We start from the raw sequence: 19,849 nt of genomic DNA, 5'->3' as shown, positions 1-19,849 counted from the left end.
ACAATCAATAAAAAAAAAATTGTTAATAACGTTTCACACACTTGGGATATAAATCATTCCCTTTTTTTTTATTATAATAGAAAAACAAAGGATATGGGATATCCATCCATGACACAAAATCAGTACAAGGGGGGGGGGGTTATGGTTTTTGTCTGAGTCAGAAATTTTTTCTCGCGCAAAGCTTTTTTAAGTTTTTCGACGCTATCAATCAAATTATTTTTTTTGAAATTTAACATTATCTGGTATGGTGAAAATCTTGATTCACAATATTTTTTTTTTGTCATCTGCTTGACCACAATATTTTTTTTTGTCATCTGCTTGACCACAATATTTTTTTTCATCAAATTGGGGATCAGAATATTTTTTAAGAAAAAAAACCATAACCCCCCTTGAAGTTAAATGGTCGTTCCCTAAGTATTTGTGTACATGTTTGTATGCTTGACTTTTTTCGTTTGGTCGTGTATTTGTGATTTTTTCGTCGACTTTTGATTTTAATTGCTTTTTGGTATCTTCTTCCTAATCGCTTTAAACTGAAATTTTCCAAAAATAAATATCATCTTTAAAACAAAAGTCAATTCATTTTGGTTTCGGTTTTCCTTCAATTCAGAACTTTACAAAACCATGCCATGTTCATCGGTTCTCTTTAACAGCAACTAGTAATTAGGAATAACTTTTTTATGAAAATATTGGAAAATGTTGTAAGTGTTTATGCTGTTTGTCCTCAACTTCTACTATGTTGTATTGACTTATCAGAAATATATAAGGGAAATCTATGGAACGCCATGACAGTCTAATTACTTCAAAGGATTAGACTAAGAAAGGAACTTACTTTGAATTAGTCAAATATCATCAGCAATAACTGTCTTTTTTCCTAGATTTAGATATTTCAGTTTTACACACGAAACTCTTCACAAATATTTACGACAAAAGGGACGATTTTTATTTCCTTATTGTTAATTTTCGTTCTTTTTTTTTTTTTTTTTGACGGTAATTTATCCTAACTCGCTATGCCCGTGTCTGTAGTGACGTTTTGGATTCCAATGAGCGTAATCTGTGTATTACCGGTAAATTATTAAGTCAGGGGTTTCGTTTCCACAAATTATTTAAAACCTAAATTCGTCTATAGATACAACGAGTTGGTTTGCAAGTTTGGATGTACCTGTAGAAAACTTGTTTCAAACGGAATAGCACATCCTAATTTATGCAGTGATGTTTTTTACCGAGCCCAAAAATTAAGATACGATCCGCGTAAACTTATCAATCCTGTAAATACACTTATGCTTAAAGGTTACCTATTCAACACTGTAATTAGATCTTTGAATATTGTTTTTATTGGTATAAATATTGATTTTGTTATCAGTAAATTAAATCCATACTAAATATTATTGATATACTCATATGCACTCTCTTTGTTGATTAGTTTTTATTGGCTTTGAAATACTAATAGCTGTCGGTAACTGCGAGTAATCTCAGATATGTATTTTGTGTCCTTTTTGTTGTTAGGTGTGTATGCATACCCTGCCACGTCCGATCTGTGTTTTTGTTAGATGTTTTCCTGTTTTGTATCGATCTGATGAGTTAAGCCCTTTTCATTTGATTTTTGTACTTTGTTCTTATGTTGTGCTGTAACACCACTATCCCAGATTAGGGGGAGGGTTGAGCGCTCACAAAACATGTTTAACCCCGCCTCATTCTTTATGTCCCTGTCCAAAGTCAGGAACCTTTAGTTAAGTGGTTGTCGTTGGTTCATGTCTGTAATATTTGTTTTTCGTAAATTGTTTTGTTATAAATTAGGCGTTAATTTTCTCAGTTGAAATGTTTCATATTTTTCATGTCGGAGCCTTTTATAGCCGACTATACGGTATGGGTTATTTCTCATAGTTGAAGGTCGTACGGTTGTCTATAATTGCTTACATCCACTTCATTTGAACTTTGATGGATAGTTGTCTCATTGGAAATTATACCACATCTACAGAATTTACTCATGTGCAGTTTCGGACGATGAAAAATTTCACAAATGTACAAAGCATTTTCCAAATTTTCAACTGTTACCTACCTAAATACTATATAATTAAATTGATATAAAAAGTAACATGTTCGAACGTGAAATACATTTACTAACGTCATAACCCCAATAAAAGTTTTAAATTCACCTAAAAATCAAGCACATTCTCGCTTCTTCATCGTTGTCTGCTTACTGGGTCAAACTCTTGCACGTGTTGCCAGGATTCGGCACTATACAGCTGTGTCAATCAACTGTTAGAAATAACCGATTCAAGCGATCTTTATTTTGCAATTAAATAGCTTTACAGCTATCTTTTTCGATGAAACATTGTTTTTATTATTCATACGGTTTTAAATATATCAGTAACAACATTTTTTTGGCAGCTTGTATCACTTAATATAGAAGAAAAAAATCCAAATTCTGTAAAACAATCATAAAATTTTCATGTTGCCTACATGCAAGCCCTATAAAAAATAAGGAGATGTGGTATGATGGCCAATGAGACAACTGTCCTCCAGAATGACGTGTATGTAAAATGTTAGTCAGTGGCGGATTCAGGGGGCGCAGAGGGCCTACCCCTCTGATTGGAAAATATATCATTTTTAGCATAAAATCGTTCAAAATATTTATACATTCAGTTTCAAAACTCCCGCATCCGTCTCTAACTGTAGGTCACCGTATAGCCTTCTACAAAAAAAACCCATATCTTTAGTCAGTTACAAAGGGTTCTGACATGAAAAACTGAAACAATACAAATGAGAAAACCGACGGACTGATGACAAACGAAAAACAAATATGAAAGACAGCAACCAACGACAACCACTCAATTGCAGGCTCCTGACTTGGGACTGGCACATAAAGAATGGCGCGGGGTAAAAAAATGTGCGTAAGTGTGGTGTAACAACACAACATAAAAACAAACCGTAAAATCAAACCAAAAAATAGAAAAAAATAAAAAAGATAAAAAAAACAACTAACATATTATTAAATACAAAAGACCCAAAGTTCCGATCTAAAAGTAATCGCAGTTACTGATGAAAACTGGTTAAAAGCTAGCTACAACTAATTTATAAATCATGTTAACTTAGACTTAAGTATCAATCAGTTCACATGAAATGGATTCGGCGTAAAGACGTCATAAACAGTTCGAGAAAAGCATGACCTTGTATAATGCATAAAGTACATAATATCGACAGGACCATAATTTTATTTGATAACGAAATAACACTACATATTCAGTTGTGTTTTAATATATTAATTACAAAATCAATGTTATATATATATAACACCGATGAAAACGATATTCAAAATCTTACTGTGGCGCTAAATTGATAACCTTCAAGAATAAGTGTACTTAAAGAATAAATGATTTTAAATGCATCGTACTCACATTAACGGGCTATATAAACAACATCGCCCCAAAAATTAGGAAGTAATATTTCGTATGTAATGATGATTCTACAAGTACAGCCAAACTTGTATACCAAATCCCAGACTTATAAATAACCACTTACTAGTATACACAAATTACGTTCATTGAAATCTAAAACGTCACTACAAATACTGTCATATTAAACGAGTTTGGAAATATACACACCGTCAGAAAGGATCAAGCAAACATCGCCCCCCAAAAAAGAAAATCAACTATCTAGAACATAAGGTCCACATTGCTGTAATTTTTTGTCGTTTCTCATTTCGTAAACTGTTCAAACAAATTTTTCTACAATGTAATATCCAACAGTAGAACTGCATTTTTTGTAATTTTTGTTAATCTATATTCAAGATAACTGTTCCAGTAATTTCTTTGTTAGAATTAAACTATCAAAATTTGTCTAGCATTGTCTGAAAAATGTAATTAACCTCTAAGATTTTCTCATTTTTCGAAATGTTTAATAAAATTTGTTCCACAAATTACATACAATAAATTAACAAGAGGCTGTCAGAGTGACAGCAAACCGGATTTTCCTGCAGAGGTCGAACCCTGAACAGTTGAGCAAGCATGGACACAACATTTAAGCTTAAAACAGCTCTGAATTTGGATTGTGATTGAATATTTAAAATAGATTATTATCTAATTAATAATGAAAATGATATTTGCAAATCTGAACCCCAAACAGGATCATGTAAAAATTAAACATTAACACACACAACTAAAATAAAATACCACATAACAACTGTGACATCTACCTTCATAACACACATGACTTAAAAAAAATAGTTATAAAGAAATTTTTGACAACTAATGACTGAAATTAATTGAACCAGATCCATATACTTATATTATGATTACTGGTTTATGGAAACAAGTTTGAGTTATTTCCCTTTGAACAGAAAATAATAAAGCAAAAATAGTACTCTAAAATTAGATATGATCTAACTACTAAAAAATTAATAGTTCTCTAAAATTAGATATGATGTAACACAATGTATATCTACTTTCAAATTATAATCAAATATAATTAACAGTTCCAAGTATTTTTTCTTTCATTTGTCACAAACTAATATAGATCTGCAACTTATCTATCATCTACACAATGCAATGTAATGAAATATATCCCATATTGAAAATAGATTATTATCTAATTAAAAGAGTTCACTTCATCAAAAAAAATAATATATATAGCATTCAGAAAATTAGTTTATACAGAATAACAAACTCACCTACCACAAAATTCTTCAAACAATTTACCAAAGAAAAAAAAAAATCCAAAATGTCATTTATTAATAATACAATGTCTTTTAAAAATCTTTAAATAAATGAGTTATTTTCCTTTGAACAGAAATCTAGTAATTAATAAGTATTTCATCAAAAATTGAATTCTTGGGAAAGGGCTATAACTCAACAACAAGAAAAGCTAAGATCGTGAAAATTGATCTTGACCTTCATTTAGTCACAAAAAACGACATATCTAAATTTGAAAAAATTTTGTCAAAGGGTTTTCATATTAATGAACGGACACTGTTTGGCAGTCGATACCCTTTCGCCCGCCCGCCCGCTGGTCGTACATGTACATCCCCAAATCAATAACCGATTTTTACTTCGAAAATCCGGTTAATAAATCCAATTTAACCAATTAAAAATATGTTTCTTCTGTGCATTTAATCATTTATGTATTTTTGTATCGAGAACATGTGCAATAACACACAACAATATACACGTACTTGAGTATTCGACTGGCATGATGAACACCAAAACCGGTGATATTAAGTATACTCTTAATACCACCGTTTTTGTGTGTATTTTTTTTTTTTTTTTTTTTTTTTGCTCTTGGCGTTTTTAAGGTGCGTGTCAATTTAAATGATTGAAACGGTTATATTTATTTAGTACACATATTCGAACTTTCAATTAGTATCTTCCCTTATGCTACTTCATCGTGATCAAGTGATCAATGACGTCACTAACATTGTTCCGGATTAAAAGTCTTTACAGCAATTTTCCTTTTGTATACTTTTCTGTGTATGTTCCTTTTCACTAATCTTGTTCATCGTAATTATTACAGATTAATTGAGGCAAAGTTTGCATTTACCGGAAAATGAAATAATTCTAGAAATATAAATAAACTTCGTCCTCAATATAACTTCGTTTAAGGAAATGAAGGGCATCTTAACCTTATTTTAGTCTCATCCAATTGTGTTTCTAATCAATTCTATCTGAAATGAATTTAAATGAGAATGAACGATCCTTAAGAATTAAATAGGAAATAGGAAATTAAAATATCTCATATTAATGTTCCTTTTCATTTGCAATTATGTGGGAATGTTTAATTCCTATTAACTAATAGATACATAGCTTTACAGAACTAATGAATACAGCAAAAATCAATTTTCCGTCAACATCACTTGATTAAATTCTAATGAGCGTCGAAACAAATTGAATTTTGTACATACTGTTGCAGTAGAGTTTTTTCAATTTGAATTTTATTCCTTTATTTATTTTTTTCTACTCTTTCCATCCTGATCTCAATTCTATAATCGATATTTGAGTCCTTAATACGGCGATACGTCCGTAATTCATTTTAAATTGTTTACGAAGGACAGACACTAAAACAAGACAAAACTTTACACAATCTGTTCACAGTCCAGAAATAATTTGGATATGTTCAGCATCGCTGTGTCACAAAGGACCACGGATATGTTCATATTGTCGCAACCACAACCCCGACCTCTTTTCCTTGGTTGTAACATCACCAAATGGGACTTATCATCGGATTGTGCTTGCATGAGCAACACGACGGGTTCCATTAGTGGAACAGGGGCTGCTAACCCTACCGGAGCACCCAAGCTCACCCCAGTTTTCGATTGGTGCGTGTTGCTCAGTCTTTAGTTTCCTAATTCTATGTAGTGTTTTGGGGAATTTTTCGACTTTTCGTCGTATGTCGTTTTTGTTGCCATGGCGTTGTCTGTTTTTCTTCGATTTATAAGTTTTGGATTTCCCCTTGGTATCTCTCGCCTCTTTTTTAACACTGTCTTTTTTTACTCGCCGAAATTGAAAAGAAAGGTAAAAGATATATAAATGTCTGAATTTATGACACAAAACCCTTACACTGAAATAACAAAAACCCTTACACTGAAATAACAAAAACCCTTACACTGAAATAACAATTATTAAAAACCCAAGCAAAAGAATAACACATTTTTTGCTTTTTTCAACTCAACGTCACAGTGAGATATTTAAGATCAAACATCATTGCTAAATCCAAGACGGTCCTTAGCACCGGTTTGAATAGAATTCTTTTCTACATGGTGATAACGCTACATCTGTTCTTTGAAGAACATACATGCGGGGTGATATCTACAAAATTTAATTATAGACTTCTTGTATAATGGACAAAGAACTCTAACAGATCTATACTTTAATGATTTATAGAAATAAGATTATGTGGTATAATTGCCAATGAGACAACTCTCCACCTTTAGGTCATCGCACTGCCTCCAACAATGAGCAATCCCATACCACACAGCAAGCTATGACAGACATTCTCAGTAATTTGTGGTAACGAAATACCACACCAGTTATACAAAATTACGTTCATTGAAATCTATAACGTCACTACAAACACGGGCATATCAAGCCCGACAATCTAATTGTAAATTATATAATTAATCTATAAACATTTAGACAACCATCGTACATTTCAAGATGCTTGTTAGATACCTAAGCATAAAATAAGGAATGAATTCGGTCGGGAGGGGGGATTCAGACGGGATAAAAAAATTTAAAAAATGAAGGAAAAAAGGGACATTGTTACATGTAACCACTTTTAAAGTTTCCCTACCTCTTGAATTATTTATTCAAGGCTTAGAATCACAAAGAATGCAGGGATACTCTAAAGAAACACATTATCAATCACACAAGCAAGGCTTTATATGGTCAGTATGTGTACAAAAAGCCAAAGTATAAATGGTCAACGCAGACTCGTGCGCACGGTCGTATACAGTCTGTCAAACATATCATGCGCACGAGTTTGGAAGTCGTGCGCACAACGTCTGCATGAACGTCATGTAATTTAAGTATAACTTTTGTTGGACTTTATTGAATTTTATTTGCATTGTATATACTTTTGTACCTGTACTCATTTTCGATCAACCATTCCTGAGAAAGCATTATTTTGATTTAAACTGCAGTTTATTATTATATTTGGATCCTGTTTTAATATCTTAGTTGTATGCATTTTCTACCAGAGGCGGGACCTTGTGTGCTCCTCAATTGAAACAAATACTATCTAAATTTATCATATTATGCAAATCCTTTAAAATATTGAAGCTTGTTCAGAGCATCACACAATTACTTTTGGTTTCAAAATATTTAACATTTTTGATACTGATGGTTAAACAAGTAGAAAGAAGTGCATAGATGTTTTAAAATTTCAATGTTATTTCAAGTATTTGAAAGTGTGAAAGTATTGAAAAGCAATTTAAAATGAAATAAGCACTTTATCAAGTCCTGCTGTGAAGAAACGCACTTATGTTTATAAAAATAGAAGACATCGATAAATGATAAAATTTGCAATTCTCCGATGTACAATTGTTTGATAAACAATAATTTATATAAAATATCTATCTATTTATTATGTCACATCACCAAGGTGATTGGGTTATATAGTATTGGCCATGTCTGTCATACTGTTATTCAATCCTTCTGAAACTCGACTGTTGTCCAGATTTTTTTCATCCTGTTTGTATATAATGAGCTGATTTTTTTTGTATTCATAACTATAATATAGTAACTAACAAATCGACTTCTCGGTTTGTTAAGGTTGACCCAAATTTCACGCGTTGCATTTAGCATTTTCCACTTTTATATAATGCAAAATACTCATTTCAAGATTAATTGATTTTGAAATTGTTCAACGTTCCGATTTCTTTTTTTTACTATAAATTTCATTTTATAACAGCTATCATTTAACTTGTAAGAACTTTTCAACTCATGTAGCTTATATGTCATTATTTTAGAACGGATTGTTTTTAAAACTAAATGACAAACGACAAATGGATGTGTTTCATAATAATATTCCAAATACAAGAGTTGAAATCTCTTTATCTCATGGTAACTTTCTATACATTATTCAAGTAGAACCTGTATTTCCCTTGTTTATTTTGTTATTAATTTCAAATTTTTTTGCATGTGTATTGTATATGAACTTTATGTTAAGATTATGATCAGCAAGAGCGAAACATGGACGACGACAAACGTTTGTGACAGTTTACTTACTTTACATATCACAAGGTCTTGTTACCCACGCTCTACATTCTTTGCATGTTAGAGTAAATAAATCGGGGAGTATTTCTACCTTACAGTTATCAACTGCTAATAACAATTACTGAATGCTTCATTAAAGAAATAACTGTTTGTAAAACAGTCATGAAGTATTTATAAAATAGTAGTTTAGTGCTGAATCATTTCAAATTGTTGTTTTACTGCAACCATTTGAAAGATTAACTAAATTCGCTTATTGTACAGAAATGTAAAACAACGAAAGCAATACTACAAACTTTCTACAACTAATTACCCATTAATCATTTAAATCATAATTAGATGCCAACGCTAGGTCCTAACGACAATTTTTTTTCTGTAAACTTTATGCAAATAAAGAAATTGGATTATATGTACCGTATCAGGTTTTGTGCATATTGATATCGTCAATGACCAGATACCATTTGGTGATTGACCACGCTACGAGTCATAATCCAAGTCCATTGGGCAAGGGACCACACTACGTGACGCATTATGAAATTCTTTAGGCCACACTACTAGTCACAATATAAAGTTCATTAGGACACACTACGAGTCAAAATATGAAGCTTTTTAGGCCACACTACAAGTCACACTATAAAGTTCTTTAGGACACACTAGGAGTTAAGATATGAAGCTTTTTAGGCCACACTATAAGTCACAATATAAAGTTCTTTAGGACACACTACGAGTCAAAATATGAAGCTTTTAAGGCCACACTACAAGTCACAATATGAAGTTCTTTAGGACACAATACGAGTCAAAATATGAGAATTTTAAGGCCACACTACAAGTCACAATATAAAGTTCTTTAGGACACACTACGAGTCCAAATATGAAGCTTTTAAGGCCACACTACAAGTTACAATATGAAGTTCTTAAGGCCACATTATAAGTCACAATATGACGGACTTTATATCAAACTACGAGTCTCAATATGAAGGTCTTTATATCACACTATAGTCACAACATATGAAGTGAATCTCTTTTTTGCGTAAATGAGTAACCAAAGTGAGCAATATAATTTCATTCTCAATTTTTGCGTTTTGTTTTTAAAATCAGGGGCTGTAAAATGTGACAGAGATACCAAAGACATACTTATTTATTCATATATTTATCTTGTTTGCGGGGCGGGTGAGTGTAAACTTAAAATTGTATTTGGTAACACTGAAATTGTAACAGTCAACCAATGCATAGGTCTGACAGTTTTGAGATATAAAAACAAATGCGTTTTCCAGATAATAAAGTTAATTTTTTAGTAGTATGGATTATAAAAAAGAAGATGTGGTATGATTGCCAATGAGACAACTATCCACAAGAGACCAAATGACACAGAAATTAACAACTATAGGTCACCGTACGTGGCCTTCAACAATGAGCAAAGCCCATACCGCACATTCAGCTATAAAAGGCCCCGAAATGACAATGTAAAACAATTTAAACGAGAAAACTAACGGCCTTATGTATGTACAGAAAATGAACGAAAAACAAATATGTATGTTTTCTTTACGTGTACAAAGAATTTCTTTTGACTTTTTAATGACGAATTTGATTTAAGGGGGAATATAACTTGACAATTTTGCTGAGTTGTAAGAAAACGAAATCGTATTTTTTTATTTTCTTAAAATATAAATGAAAACTACTTTTTCATATATTATTAGACAAAACTTCTATATTTATCTCTGCTTTCATTTGTCCTTCACATACATGTAAACCATTCCAAATGAGAGTTTTCATCCGAGTAGCAACTGTAAATGTAGTTATACTCTAAAGTATTGACTATTACACTTAGTTATGTAGGTTATTACAAAAGAGTTTTAAAAATTTGTTATATTTTTTTGAAGAATTTAAACTTTTACAGTTGTTTTCACTGAAAACTAAATACTTCTTAATATATGAAAAAAGAAAGGCGTGATTTTTTTTTAAGTAAACTATTGTTATTATGTATTTAATTGTGAAATACATTTTTTAAGTGACCTCAATGGTCAGGTTCCAATAGTTTTGAAACATGATTCATCGTTTTGAATGTAAAAAAACTAAACAAAGGAAAAGATTCATTTTATTCAATAATTTGAAAATGTACATTTGTCATGTTTGCCTTGCGCTTACATCAAAACACAAATTTTGATCATTTCATACAAGTGGGAGGTTTACATGTAGCTAGCTATAAAACCAGGTTTAATCCACCTTTGTTTATATAAGGAATTGCCTGTACCAAGTCAGGAATGTGACAGTTGTTTTCCATTCGTTTGATGTGTTTGTGCTTTTAATTTTGCCATTTGATAAGGGACTTTCCGTTTTGAAAATTCCTTGGAGTTCGGTATTTTTGTTATTTTACTATTTTTGTTTCAATACAATCTGCTTTATAATGACACTGTGAACTTCTGTAACATTTCCGATTATGTCACTCAAGTGGAAGATATTTAAACAATGAAGACAACAAGCTGAAAGCAACTTTTTCAGAGAATGTTATAACAAATTTTGAGAAATATCGCAATAAATATGTTTTTAGAAAAAAGTTTGACGGATTAAAAGTCAAGTTGAGTTAAACAATTTATTTGTCAAGTAACATAATCCTGAAACAAAAAAAGAATGTGACAGTACCTTTGGGGAACTCTAAAATAGTTAATCAATTATTCATCTTATGACAATATGCCACGTTCTTATCGACATTTTATTTCAGTAAAAGAATACATGAATCAAAACAGAAAAGTTTTTCATGCAATGTTACCGCGCAATATGTTCTGTGTTAAACATCTAGACGAAACATGTTAGACCCCATGGGTTTACACAGATTCAATTAAATTTCAATTGAAACAATCTAGAATTCCACAATGTTTTATCACAATATTAATCTGTATTATTAGTATTGTCACAATAGATTAGTTTGTATTACAGCTACACCTGTTCAAGATAATGATAACTGACACTGCAAAATCATCCTTATGTTTGTGATTTATGTCGGATAATACAATTTATTCTTTGTGCGGAAACATGTCTCTTTGAATATTTATCTTATTAAAAAGTATATAGTGTGATTGATCTTAATTTGTTAGTTATTTTTAATCAAATTAACAAACAAAAGCAATACCTTTACAGCAAATAAATGATTAAAAATGTACCAACCTTGTACGAACTTGTACAACTTCAAGTCTTCTTGTGACTCAATATTGTCAACAATTAACGGTCATTTCCAATCTACTCGTTGTTAAATCATATATACCAGTATTTATGTCATTCAAATTTTTTGTCGTTTGTACACTCCCACGAGATAAAGCTGACATATAGCAGCTGAGAAAACCAAAATTATCTTCTAAGTCAGAAGAGCGCATTTAAAGTTCTCAGCATGGATTGGATAGTCTATATAAAATCGATTGAAATCTGTAGGCTAGTAGGTTCTTCTTATCTGACCATCACAATAAAATTAATCACTTGATTCCAGTTCAAATAATAAAAGAAACTGTAAATCAGTTTTGAAGTCATGTTTTTTTTTAATAATCTTCCACATTATCTGATTGTTATTGACCTCATGAGGCCTGTCTTGAAATGAAATACAGAGAAATCATATTTATATGTAGTATCACAAAAACAATTTGATTTCTGTCGAAAAGGCATCTATGCAATTGCCAGACTATTTATTAATACAAGTCATACAATTATATGCACACACGCATACACACTCACAAAAGAAAACGCACGCACACACACAAACAAATGTATACATTGCTGATTGTTAACTTTCTTTTCTTCCTCGATTTTCGAAACACTAATCTATATTAGTTTGGGAAAAAAATAACAAATAATGAAATGATTGACTTTAAAAATATATTGGTAAAACTAAGAATGTGCGGTATGAATTTTTCCATAAAACCGTTTTTTTTTTTGTACTTAAGTTTTGAATATTTCATATTATATGAGTGTTGTCTGATTAATCTCTTAATCACAGTATTATATATTTTATTTGTTAAAATTATGCTAAATCATTTCCCAGATTCTGGTTTGCTTTCATTGCTTCGGAGTCAAAAAGGGTATAAGCATGCAATTAGTCAATCATACAAACATTGCTTACACACATTTTGGAACGCGTATGTAATGCAGAATATCTGGGACTCATCATCAGCTCAATCTTCAAATGGGACACTCATATAAACGACATATTTAAGAAAACTATTATCACCCTTTGGTTTTGAAGGAGGACATTTAAATATCAGTGCTGTAATCTTGAAAGAGAAGTTGAAGAAATCCTTATTTTGACCATCAATAGAGTATTTTACTTTGTTTGCGACTTCTACTTACAATGCAATCTGGATTTGCATTGAATGATTCTAACAAATACGGAGCCCTGTTGGTCTCACACAGATTATAAAGTGTCTTCTAAAGTCCTGCGCTGAAGATGTGTAAAGTCTAGCGCTGGAGATGTAAAGTCTAGCGCTAGAGATGTAAAGTATAGCGCTGGAGATGTAAAGTCTAGCGCTGGAGATGTAAAGTCCAGCGCTGGAGATCTAAAGTCTAGCGCTGGAGATGTAAAGTCAAGCGCTGAAGATGTAAAGTCTAGCGCTGGAGATGTAAAGTCCAGCGCTGAAGATGAAAAGTCCAGCGCTGGAGATGTTAAGTCAAGCGCTGGAGATGTGAAGTCTAGCGCTGGAGATGTAAAATCAATCGAATTATACGAATTCCAAACAAAAAGAAATTAGAAAATTCAGCAGTAGTCAGAAACTCACTAAAATAAGTAAGAAAATACCAAAACGAGAATAAAAAAATTTATAGACGGAAGAAGAAATGAAGCACACTATGACCAGCAAAAAACCATTAGATAGCTGATAGTGGGGGCATAAAGAACCCTCAGATAGCTGATAGTGAGCATAAAGAACCCTCAGATAGCTGATAGTGGGCATAAAGAACCCTCAGATAACTGATAGTGGGAATAACGAACCCCTAGATAGCTAAAAGTGGGCATAACGAACCCTCAGATAGCTGATAGTGGGCATAGCGAACCCCTAGATAGCTAATATTGGGCATAAGGAACCCTTAGCTAGCTGAAAATGGGCATAAAGAACCCTTAGATAGCTGATAGTGGACATAAAAAACCCATAGATAGCTGATAGTGGGCATAGCGAACCCCTAGATAGCTATCTGAGTGTTCGTTATGCTCACTTTTAGCTATCAAGGGGTTCGTTATTCCCACTATCAGCTATCTGAGGGTTCTTTATGCCCACTATCAGCTATCTGAGGGTTCTTTATGCCCACTATCAGCTATCTTAGGGTTCTTTATGCTCACTATCAGCTATCTGAGGGTTCTTTATGCTCCCACTATCAGCTATCTAATGGTTGTTTGCTGGTCATAGTGTGCTTCATTTCTTCTTCCGTCTATAAATTTGTTTATTCTCGTTTTGGTATTTTCTTAATTATTTTAGTGAGTTTCTGACTCTTTGCTGAATTTTCTAATTTCTTTTTGTTTGGAATTCGTATAATTCGATTGATTTTACATCTCCAGCGCTAGACTTTACATCTCCAGCGCTTGACTTTACATCTCCAGCGCTGGACTATACATTTCCAGCGCTGGACTTTACATCTCCAGCGCTTGACTTTACATCTCCAGCGCTGGACTTTACATTTCCATCGCTTGACTTTACATCTCCAGCGCTAGACTTTACATCTTCAGCGCTTGACTTTACATCTCCAGCGCTTGATTTTACATCTTCAGCGCTAGACTTTACATCTCAAGCGCTTGATTTTACATCTCCAGCGCTTGATCTTTACATCTCCAGCGCTGGACTTTACATTTCCAGCGCTTGACTTTACATCTTCAGCGCTTGATTTTACATTTTCAGCGCTTGACTTTACATCTCCAGCGCTTGATTTTACATCTTCAGCGCTAGACTTTACATATCCAGCGCTTGATTTTACATCTCCAGCGCTTGACTTTACATCTCCAGCGCTAGACTTTGCATATCTCCAGCGCTAGATTTTACACATCTCCAGCGCTAGACTTTACATCCCCAGCGCTAGACTTTACATCTTCAGCGCTTGACTTTACATCTCCAGTGCTAGACTTTAGATCTCCAGCGCTGGACTTTACATCTCCAGCGCTAGACTTTACATCTTCAGCGCTTGACTTTACATCTCCAGTGCTAGACTTTAGATCTCCAGCGCTGGACTTTACATCTCCAGCGCTAGACTTTACATCTTCAGCGCTGGACTTTACATCTCCAGCGCTAGACTTTACATCTCTAGCGCTAGACTTTACATCTCCAGCGCTAGACTTTACACATCTTCAGCGCAGGACTTTAAAAGACACTTTATAATCTGTGTGAGACCAACAGGGCTCCGTAAACAAATGACTGTACAGTTTGTTACCAACGAATACAGAATACAGAAAAACCTACATTATGAATTACTTTTCTGTTGTTAACATGATACAATGACTAGAAATAGGCATATTCTCAGTAATTCGCTGTTTACAATGCCCTCTACATATGAACACAACAAAGAAGAAATACAGGATACGCACACCAAATAGATACTAAATTCCTTCACGCAGGAGAAAAGAAAAACAATTACCCGAAAAGATCATAAAAAACATAAGTGTTGACTCTTTTAAATGTTCTCTGTCAAAATATTGGTTTTGCATTTCACATTGGTATTCATTGCTTTTTCTTTTTCTTGTACCTTTTTTTTTAGGTATAATGTATGGTAAATTAGGAGATAGCTGTAATGTATTTTAAGTTTGGCCTTCGTAAAACGTAGATTTTACTGTCTCAAATTGAGTTTACCTAGCGACGCGTAGCGGAGCTAGGTAAACGGACATTTGCGACAGTAAAATCAAGTTTTACGAAAACCAAGCTTAAAATACAATACAATTATCTCCATTCTAATGCTACATATTAAGATGAATTCCATTTTAGTATCTATTTTAGCTTAAAAATGCCAAAAATGAAAACTCAGTGAAACTGTTACATCGTCTTTGGCATCTAAACAATGTGACGTCATAGGTATACTCTCTATGTCAAACATAAACACTAGACGTATTATACTTTTCGTACGCCTCTGAATGGTTGAAATATTGACACAAAGAATATTTTGAGGCAAAAAATGTGACTTTTTTGTTTATTTTTTTCAGAAATTACATACAAAAAAATCGGAATTCAAAATGGAGGCTTTCCTTAGTTACGGACTGTTAGAACGTGAAATCTAACCCATCAAAATATTTGTCAACGTCCAAAGAAAATTATCGTTAGTAACGAATTGCATCAGAATGCAGGTTTTAATGTAAGTAAACCGTCCGTGTGACATACTCTTCAATAAGACAGTGTCGTGTTAACTATATTGTACAAAAAATAACGTCGGTAATAACTTTTTTTATTTGTAAATTTTTCAGAAGTCAATGTTGAATTTCCAAAGGATATATGAGTAAACGGAGACGTTGTTTATACCTTAACAAAACAGCAACTTAAGAGGTTGTTTGTGTTCTTTTAAAGCCTTTTTAGTCATAAAACTCGAAGTCTCCATGCGTTTCTCCTTCTTTGGTTTGATATATATAAATAACCGAAAGAGTATTTGAAGTAAGCACTGAAAAATATATGCAAATTATTCATACATATAGATTCTACCACTGCATCGAGTGTGATACGATATTTATCCACTCGAGACAGTTAAATTTTCAAATTTAAAACGCGAGGCTCTATTACACGAGATTTGGTGGTGGAATCTGTTTTTCTAATGATTTTCAAACAATACGCAGGCAAATTTATTCCTTCTTTTCGAATGATCTGCAAAAAGATGTGTTCTTTCTATGTGACGTCATCAGGCATGGTCGCCTTTTTTCATGCCGTCACAATAGGAAATTCAGAGGAAAGCAAGAAAATTCGACGTCATAATCGGATTTTAACCAATGAAGAACTGAGATCAAACGAACCACACGTTGATTAAATTTTTTTATACAATGGGTGCAGAAAGGGATAAATTGACGAAGAATTAGAGAAATGTATTTATCGTATTTCAGATCAGCACTATGTAGCTTTGTCACGTCGTGTTCATCCCAAGGGAGGCGAAAAATACCAAAGGGATATTCAAGCTCATAAGTCGAAAACGAACTGACAATTTCATGAAAAAACCGGAAAACGACAAAAAGACAAACACCAATACACAAATCACAACATTAAAGACTGAGCAACACAAACCCAAACAAAAACTGGGGGTGATCTTATTTGCTCCGGAAGGATAATCATATCCTGCTCCACACGTGGCACCCGTCGTGTTGTTCATGTAAGTACAAACCTTGTGATAAGTCTAATTCTGTGGAAAAAGACACGGGATTAAGGTTACATCTGTGAAATAGATATTCCATAACGGTAATATATTCACAATTATCACTTTTGGCGTAAAGTTTTGTTCTCAACCGACCCTCATTGTCAATTTCTAGATGTAAGTCAAGATATGAGGCAGACTTAATTGTATCTGTTGTATCCTTTTTTTCGAGTTCGATGGGATAGGTGCGTTCAACATAGTCAAAAAAATTTGAACTATTTAGTGAGAGGACATCGTCTATACAGCGAACGTGAGATTGGATAATGCTAGCATCTTTTCATTCTTCCTTAGAAATTCCTGTACATGTTTGAATAGATGAACAAGTCGACAAGAAGAGGAGCACAGTTGGTCCATGGGAAGGCCGATTGTTTGTTGAAAAAACACTAACTCCAAAAGTAACAAATATTATGTTGTTAATCAAGAAATCCAGCATCTTAATAATGTCCGTTTCAGAGAAATTTTTGTTTGAATCATAGGAAATTTTTGCCAAGTACGATTAGTCCCTTCCTAAGACAAGATTTGACTCGGAGACATCGACAAGGTCTTAATCGACAATTCAGGTTTAACATTATATTGACTAACACATATTTTTGTACTCTCCTTTTTTTGTCACTTATCTTCTTCATCTGCAGCGTCCATGGCTGCAGTACTGTAGTTGATTTATTTGGCGCTTCTTTTGCTGACTAAATTATCCAACAAATCAAATAGGTCTGCGCTCATTTGTTCCCTTGACACTGGATCACTCAAACATTCCAACCTAATTCTGTGTAAACATCTTTCTTTGCTTTTTATTGGTTATTTTTCTTCTTGTTTAAAGTACGCCGATGACTTATGATTCTGCTATTTACGTCGGTCAGACAAAAACCAATTAAATTGTCTTTTTTATGTCTCTGAATATCTTTCAATGTATGATAATTTTTCTTCTGTTGTATCTCTTAGGTAGCAAGTCGACCCTTTTCATTCACCACTAGCTCTACAGCTTATTATGGTTTAGTTGTTGATCGACGTTCAGCATCATGTGGACGAACTTACCGCGACTTTATACTTGTTACGGTCCATGCAAATATTCGACATTTGTGTTTATTTCAAAGCTACAGCCCCTGATAGTTTTTCTTCTTAATCGTCTTTTTGTTGTCGCGTTTTTCGTCGGTATGAACTGCGTATTAATATTTTACATTTTATTTTCTAATGGCTTGCTCTTCAACAAGAATCAAATATCCCCAAATCCGTTTACACCACCTTATGGTATGGGAAAGGATGATCCTGAACACTAAAGATTTAGAATAACATCACTATCAAGTTAATATATTTGAACAATTCAGGGACAGATTATGGGTAGTACTGGGTGACATTATCGAGATTCGAACCAGGAAGTACAACACTTAACTGTATATAAGAAACCTAAGGTAGAAGATAACTACAGTTTTTCCGAGAAAGTTCCGTCTTCAATAAGAAAATATGTTATTGGTTCAGCACACAAAACATTTAACCTAACCTCAATAAATCTCAAGTTGAATTGCAATTATACGGGATTTATAACTTTCCTGTCTAAAAGGTACACAAATTGAACTCGTCTGAATAAAAGTCGGTTTGCAAAGGTTAAAAAGAAGAAGAATCAAAGATCCATATTGTTTTCTGATCGTCTGGCACCAAAAGAAAGAAAAGAAATCCGATGTTTGATAAACTTATTAGTCGATAAAAAGGATGAGTATGCTCAATAATCTCAATTCAAGATAAAAATAGTCAATACATACGTGACTATGTTTTCTTTGACGAGTATGTCAAAGTATTCCAAGAGTAAAATAAGTCTTTAACGAGTATGTCAAAGTATTCCAAGAGTAAAATCAAGTCTTTAACGAGTATGTCAAAGTATTCCAAGAGTAAAATCAAGTCTTTAACGAGTATGTCAAAGAATTCCAAGAGTAAAATCAAGTCTTTAACGAGTATGTCAAAGAATTCCAAGAGTAAAATCAAGTCTTTAACGAGTATGTCAAAGTATTCCAAGAGTAAAAATCAAGTCTTTAACGAGTATGTCAAAGAATTCTTAGAGTAAAATCAAGTATTTAACGAGTATGTCAAAGTATTCCAAGAGTAAAATCAAGTTTTAACGAGTATGTCAAAGAATTCCAAGAGTAAAATCAAGTCTTTAACGAGTATGTCAAAGAATTCCAAGAGTAAAATCAAGTCTTTAACGAGTATGTCAAAGAATTCCAAGAGTAAAATCAAGTCTTTAACGAGTATGTCAAAGTATTCCAAGAGTAAAATCAAGTCTTTAACGATTATGTCAAAGTATTCCAATAGTAAAATCAAGTGATGGAAGAGAGACAATATAGATGTCTCTAGACAAGGAATTTGATTCCAAGGAAGGCGACATTGCAACGATAAGTCAAATATAAAAATGAATTTCAGAACATCAAGGATAAAAAATTGGCATATGACGTTAGCATAAAAATTGCCATATATCAGAGGAGTGGAGACCAACATGAACAACAGCACTACCACCTGAAACAAGGACAAAGCAGTCGTAAATAAATATAGAGAATCATAAAATGCATGAGGGGTGCTGCTCACAAGGGAGGTATTAAACCAAGAGTTCCAAGTGGTGAAGTTGAAATCATGATCCCTTGGTAAATTTTACGGACGCCATCACGAGTTAGTTGACCGTTATGGAATATCTGTTTCACAGATGACGACGGATATGTTCTAATTTTCGTAACTACTATCTCGTCCCCTTTCCCTCGAATGTGACCTACCCAATTAGACATATCACCGGGTTTGTACTTACACAAGCAACACGACGGGTG

The sequence above is a fragment of the Mytilus californianus genome, unplaced genomic scaffold (genome assembly GCF_021869535.1).
Source record: "Mytilus californianus isolate M0D057914Y unplaced genomic scaffold, xbMytCali1.0.p SCAF_1, whole genome shotgun sequence".
Classification (NCBI taxonomy): Eukaryota; Metazoa; Mollusca; class Bivalvia; order Mytilida; family Mytilidae; genus Mytilus; species Mytilus californianus.
The sequence above is the reverse complement of the archived record's forward strand: the minus strand, read 5'-3'. Positions refer to the sequence as shown.